Raw genomic sequence first — 6,448 nt, 5'->3', positions numbered from 1 at the left:
AAGAAGGTTGAGCTGTAAATTCTTAATACAAAGAACTTTTGCCATATGTATGTGTGCATCGCCTTGTGGTCTTGGATCTAGAAAATACAGATTATAAGGAAAGCAGAGACCAGTTTTGGCCACACACAGATGTGTTTAAGCCAAGATTTACGGGAATCTCCACACCTTTAAGAAACAAAATACCACTAAAAGTCTGCATAATGCCCATGCTAAGCTCTGCATGCAAACATCAGCCAAGACTGACTTGGGTGCCACAATCCCAGTGCAACGTACCAGCCTCAGTCAGAGCCACTCACTCTTAATATTCCAACCTGCATAAAATACAGAATCTGAACTCCTGTGACATTCATCTTCATATTCCCAACAACACCATGTGCCAAGGGCAGGGCTGGCCTACTAAAGGAACAGCTCTGTAAAGATGTGCAGATGGGATTTAGGCCACTGGACTTGAACCACTGAATAGCTGTTTAAGTACAAGGCTACCTGTAGGGTCTTCTAGTCAACAGAGCAAGGGGTGTGGGGTCCTCCAGCTTAGGCACCTATTTTATGATGGGAGGAACCATCTTTTAGAAGGACAAGGAACCCTCTGAGGGGTACATCTTAAATTCAAATGTATCCCTACTGTCTTGCCTTGGAGATGGAACATGGCTTCCTAGGGCTTACTCCAAGAGTTCCCGGAGACCACCGTGTTTCATAATTGTCTCTCAGTTCCTGGCCACTGCTCACCTGCCCTGAGGAGCTGTTCTTCTGAGGAGTCCCAGCATGCAGAAGGAAGTTTACCATCACACAGCTTCTCAAAGGATGGTCTCACCACTCTTTAATAATCTTCTTGACTCAAAGGGGAAACAAGGATCTCTTGAGGAGTAATTTTTTAACTGATAAATAGATACCAATAGTGGACCTATGTCAGACTTTCACGTGACATCACCTTGACCTAGACAAGACAAGGGCAGCCCCATTTAGGGGTAGGAAGCCCTGGATCCTAGAAGAGCATCTTAGTTTTGGAGGCCCACACCAGCTGACGGGGCAGGAGGTCAGGGACATAAGGAGGCACATCTGAATAAACACAGTCCCATCCCTGCCTGCAGCCCTTGTTAAGGCCGGCCTCTGCTTTGAACTCCTTCGTGATGAAATGATTAATGAATGCTGTGCAGACCTCTTCCCTTCCTTCCCCTGCTTTCACCTGCCACACAGAGCAATACCAAACGAGGTGATCATGACAAACACAGCTCTAATTCTTTATTAATATTAATCAGAGGCAACCTTTCCATTGACACCAGAACCCGTGCATGTGTTGGCAGGGAGGGGATAATACCATGGCAGTGACATTTCTTGGGTAGGCAATTTTATTTTATTTTTTTTTTATCTCGCACCTTCCCTTCCCTCCCTTTAATATGGGCAAGTGATACCTTGTACAAACAGAGGAAGAAAGAAGCTGATTAAATAGCAGAGTTGGAGCATAATGAAAGAAAAAGCCCACTGCAAACATCTGCTGATTGTTTTAAACGGGAGGCACTGGGAGGTGGATTTCAGGTGATACCACGGTGGCTTCTCTCATAATCCCAGCTAAGGCAGCATTAGGGCTTTGGAGCTCAGGGTGAATTTCATCCAGTCCCTGCTGGCAAGGAAAGAGGCTTAGGCAGGATAGCAAACCTCAGTCCCATCTCGGAGCAGGGCTGGGAGAACCACAAAGACACACCATAAAGCTGCCCTGAGACAAAAGGGGCCCTTTCCTTGTGCCACCACACCAAAGGGGAAGTATTATGGGTAGCAGTGTGGACACAGCCATCTCACCAACACACATTCCTACACAGCAAGTTAGGAAGTTGTTTCTAGACTGAATAAAACAAATGAAGCCATTTGCTTCATTGCTGTTCACATGTGGCTCAAGACAGGAAGCAGAAGATGAAGGTCCCTGGTCACCTACAAGAGGTGCACCTTTCCAGCTGGAGGTGGGTTCACATGAGCAGCCACTTGCTGGGATCCGCACTGGTGAATCAGAGATCACTTTGGGTTGGAAAGGGCCTTTGAAAGTCACCTAAACATTAGATTTGCAGGGTGAGAAAAGCTGTTTGTGGGAGAAGCCATCCAATCCATATGGATGGAGACAACCATGTCCCCTCCTTACCCTAGGGGAGCTGGGCACTTTTCTCCAGCTGGGAGGATGGTCACTGAGCACAGGCAAGACCTACAGGTTTCCTTTGCCACCCAGTTGTTGATTTTCCAGCTTTCCCCATCCTAATAGCCAAGGGACTGCAGGGAGATCTGTACCGAGAGAAGCCCCTGATTCTCGGCTAAGTGCAACTTCCCTCTCTCTGTCTCTTAAAACAAATAGATTTTCATTGAAATCAACATATCTTTCTGAATTGAATAGGTTTTCATGGGGACAATAAATTTCTTCAAAACAATGCATTTTTATTACAACATATTTTTGTTCAAACCAATACTTTTTGACAACCAGATATTAATGACCAGGCCAAAGCCGTAAATTTGCCTCAAACTATGTGTTTACTCATGGAAGGAAATAATTTTTCTCATACAAATACATTTTTATTTGAATCAATCCTCTTTTTTTCCACCCCCAAAAATCAGATACACTTCTGGGAAGGAAGGGGGAAAGCTGCGTACCCAGGAAAGCCCCTTCACTTTGACAGGTATTGAGTGCTTGTGAGGATTGTCTCACTCCCACCTTCCAAAGCCCAGAAGCTCCAGAGGTCACGTGAAGCTTAAAACATAAACTTTTTTTCCATTGCCAACGTACCCACATTGTCACCCAGCTTCAGGCAGGTCCTGCAGAAAAAAACGTTATGTCTCACTCCCCTTGTTTTGCTGTTTGCTGTTTGAAGTTGTGTTTGCAGAACCCAGCTAAATAATCCAGAGCAGGGCAGAGATGCTCAGGAAGGGCTGTCCATGCCTTGGACTCCTCCATCCACTTTGAGGAAGCTTTTTGTTGCTCTTGGTTTTGGGAATTTTTTTCATCTGAGATGGCTGCTGCAAGGCCCTGGGGACACACACACGGGTCAGATATGTCTCATTAGTCCTGTGTCCTTCCTTGCAACCCACCTCTCAAACCTCCTTGAAGCCCATGTGGGAGACCTGAGCCCCCTGTGTGGGGTCCAGCCCACCAGGGATGTTGGTCCTGCACATCCCTGGCCCTGAAGAGCCCAATCCTGCTCCAGCAGTGAGGGCCTGAGAGGTGCAGGAGGAATGGGGACAAGGGCTGTGTTTGCTGGAGTTGCAAAGGCTTTGGCTGCTACTTTTGCAACTAATTCAAAGCCTAAGCAGGAGCAAATCCCTCATCTCCTCCAGATCCTGTTTCCCCAGCTGACCATCCATACCAGACACATCCCCCCACTTCAGCAGCTGCCCACACTCACGCGCACCTGAGCCCTAACCGAGAAAAATCATGTTTTGGTGGCAAGTAGCTGCATTCAACTGCTTTGAGCCACATTTCCAAGCCTGGACCTGAGTCAGAGCCTGGGGATCCCAGGCAGTCGGAACATTAGGGGCTGACAAGGGTTCATTTCCCGTGGCCCCTGTTGGCCACTCTTTGTTGAGCTTCCCCAGCCCATGTAAACATGCTAATTGCTTGGGCTCAGCACAGGGCTGGATTCCGTGCTGTTTGTTTTCCATTGAATAGGATTAGGGATTCTGACACCAATGATTAATCGCCGTGCTGCAGACGGCTGACGAGCCCGGGGAAGGCGTCCTCTCCGAGCGGAGAGCATGCACAATCTCTGCCAAGCAGCTGCCACTGACTTCTATCTAACCCTCTGCATCTTGCCCTTTATCCTCCCTCTTCTACCAAAATGTCTCATATTCACCAAGCCAACCCCAGGCTCCCAGGGAGCAGTGGGAGAGGGGCCCTGGGCATCCCCTGCCCTGCTGTCAGCCACCTCGATGCCCCATCCTCTGTGCCACTTCCTACACCAGCTTATCCCTGCATCCCGTGTTGCAAAAACCCTCCCAACACACTGCAATGCTTCAGCCAGCCCTTCTCATACTTCCTATTAATGGCCAGGGAGATTTACAAAATTTTTCCAGCTGTCATCACCAGGGCACAGAAACATCACATAGCAGCCACGTCTCTTCACCAAGCAACGTAAAGGCACCAAATGCACCACCAGTGCCCCTCAATGGGCACAGGGCACCCAGCACTGGCCCCCAGACCCCTTCCAAGTCCAAAGGATATCCAGGGACCTGAGCAAGGCAGAGAAGAGCAATGGGAGCACTGAATGCCTTTGCCACCTCTACCCTCTGCTCATGGCTGCAGAAACATTTCTGTGTTCCCATTTTGCCCAGCAGCAGGTGAAGAAGGGATAGAGCAGAAGAGGTGGGAGAGGAGAAAGGCTGGAGAAAGCGGCCTTACAGGAGGCAAACCTCAAATAGTTGCAACCATTGAGATTACCTCTACTCCTGACCTTGCAGAAGGAGTGCTGGAGGCAAATCCACCCATCTCTGCTGGTGCCTTGTGCAACATACTGTCACTCAGACAAGTGATGTTCATAATGGGTTTGTGGGAAAGGCCTGGCCTGCCTTTCCATCTGTACCTTCTGCTGACTCCCCTCTCCAGCACTGCCTCCCCATACGACATTCCCTTGAATTATTTAGACTGGTAAATCTTCCTGCATCTCACATCTTTAGTCCATCTGTTAGCTGGGGCTTTGCCTTTATAGGAACTGTCCTTTATGCATGCCGGCATCTGTCAACAGTACACTTGCCTCTTTTATTCATGATCTTCCGTGGGAGATGGTACAAGCTGCAGAAATGCCTCATTTCTGGTATGCATTTCATTTTAATGGAAGATTACATGACTGGGGCCCATTTTATTACTTCTTGCCCTGCACATTCATCCATCACAAGCCCCATTTGCTGAGCCTGCACTGGGACAGCAGCCATCAGCCTGCTCACGTTGGATTCCTCCCATGCCGCTCTCTCCCCCCCTTCGGGATGGGGAGGAAGCACATTTTGTTCAAGGAGGGGAAGGACAGCAATGGGAACTGATCCACCACGGGGCTCGGAGTTAAGTCAGGGTGGTGGCTAAGCCCAGTAGTTCTGGGAATCAGGCCTGGGAATCCAGGGGTCTCACCCCGACATGTATCTCCTATACCTGTGTTCAGCTTCACACAGTCCCTTCCCAATCCACACCACCGATGGGTGTTGGGGTGCGGCTGCTGAATACCTCAGGGCTCCTTGGAAAGACTCCACACCCCCAAATAAACACACACAAGTTCCTTAGCTCCCTTCCTCAAGCCATCCATGATTCCCTGCACATCCCACTCCCACCTTGCACACACACACACGCTGCTCACATGCAGCACCGGGAGCAGCATAAATAAAATCAATGTGAACCAGCAGTGGTAATTAAACTGCCGGTGGTATTTGCAGCCTCTCTCTCCTGTAAGGAAGGTTGCATGCAATTAGTGAAAACATTTTGGACTGGGAACAGTGCCAGTTTGCTCTGTCCTTTCTTTCAACTCCCACAGAAACCCAAGGACCCCTGATTATGCTCCAGACTGCAAAAATAAAACCCCAGTAAAAACATTCCACTTCTACATTGTGGTTCCCTGAATTAAGGGTTTACTGTGACCTGAGGCAGCAAGCAGGGTCAGAGGGGCCAGAAATGGAGGTGACCTCCTCAGAGATGTGGGGACTTCCCCAGCCCACAGTCCTCAGGCAGCATGAGACACAGGTGGCCATTTTAACCCAGAAAACAGTGTCTGTCCTCAAAAATCCCAGCCATGAGACTTTGCACTAAGGAGAATTTCTTCTCCATCTTGTTCAGATGAGATTTCAACATTTTCACTAAAGACTTGCTCCAAAAGTTAGGGCAACCCTGGTGTCTTGATGGGGTTCAGACAACATTTTTAGTTTAACTTGGTTAGAAAATGGAACTTACATGAAGTAATATGAACCAGTCCTCAGCTGAGACTCCAAGTCAGTCCTTGGTGGGCTTCGAAGCATGGAAAACCTGAACAATAATCATTCAAAGCATGGAAAACCTGAACCATAATCATCACTGTTGGCTGGGATGCCAGTTCTGGCTGGGAAAGAAAAATGAACAGCTTTTGGATGACAAGGAACCCTATGGAAAAGCCAGTATTCTTGAGCAACCTACAATATTAGTACATACTAAAAAAATAGGAAAAAATTGCCATAAATAACGTGCTAACTACCACAGCAGAAATTCAGGGGGAGAGAGCCCAGACATGCCTGGAGAAGAAATATGTCAGGCAACTGTCTCCAAACCAACTGGGATGAGCTGGAAGAGGCCAAGCATCTCCTGCAGACGGGGAAAGAGCCCTTGCCAGAAGCTGCTCCCACGCACACGCACGGTGCTTCAGAGTCAGTGGGGAAACCTGTGAGCGAGAGCTCCTCACCCAGCAGCCAGGAGGAAACAGCACCACGTGTGTCCCATATGGCAGGGGGAACTGGGAAGAGACTGGGG

General features: G+C 48.6%; 1 long non-coding RNA gene across 1 annotated transcript in view; it reads right to left on the bottom strand.

Moving 5' to 3' along the window:
• Positions 1-1,265: 1,265 nt before the first annotated feature.
• LOC108445544 overlaps positions 1,266-6,448 on the bottom strand; it is a 40,048-nt gene continuing 34,865 nt past the window's right edge. Inside the window, exons 10-11 of the long non-coding RNA XR_001860429.1 lie at positions 5,900-6,044; positions 1,266-3,001 (exon numbers count right to left, since the gene is read on the bottom strand). This is a non-coding gene — a long non-coding RNA (uncharacterized LOC108445544). The remainder of the gene's footprint in view (positions 3,002-5,899; positions 6,045-6,448) is intronic.

The sequence above is a fragment of the Corvus brachyrhynchos genome, unplaced genomic scaffold, assembly GCF_000691975.1.
Source record: "Corvus brachyrhynchos isolate BGI_N302 unplaced genomic scaffold, ASM69197v1 scaffold101, whole genome shotgun sequence".
NCBI lineage: Eukaryota > Metazoa > Chordata > Aves > Passeriformes > Corvidae > Corvus > Corvus brachyrhynchos.
The sequence above is the reverse complement of the archived record's forward strand: the minus strand, read 5'-3'. Positions and strand labels throughout refer to the sequence as shown.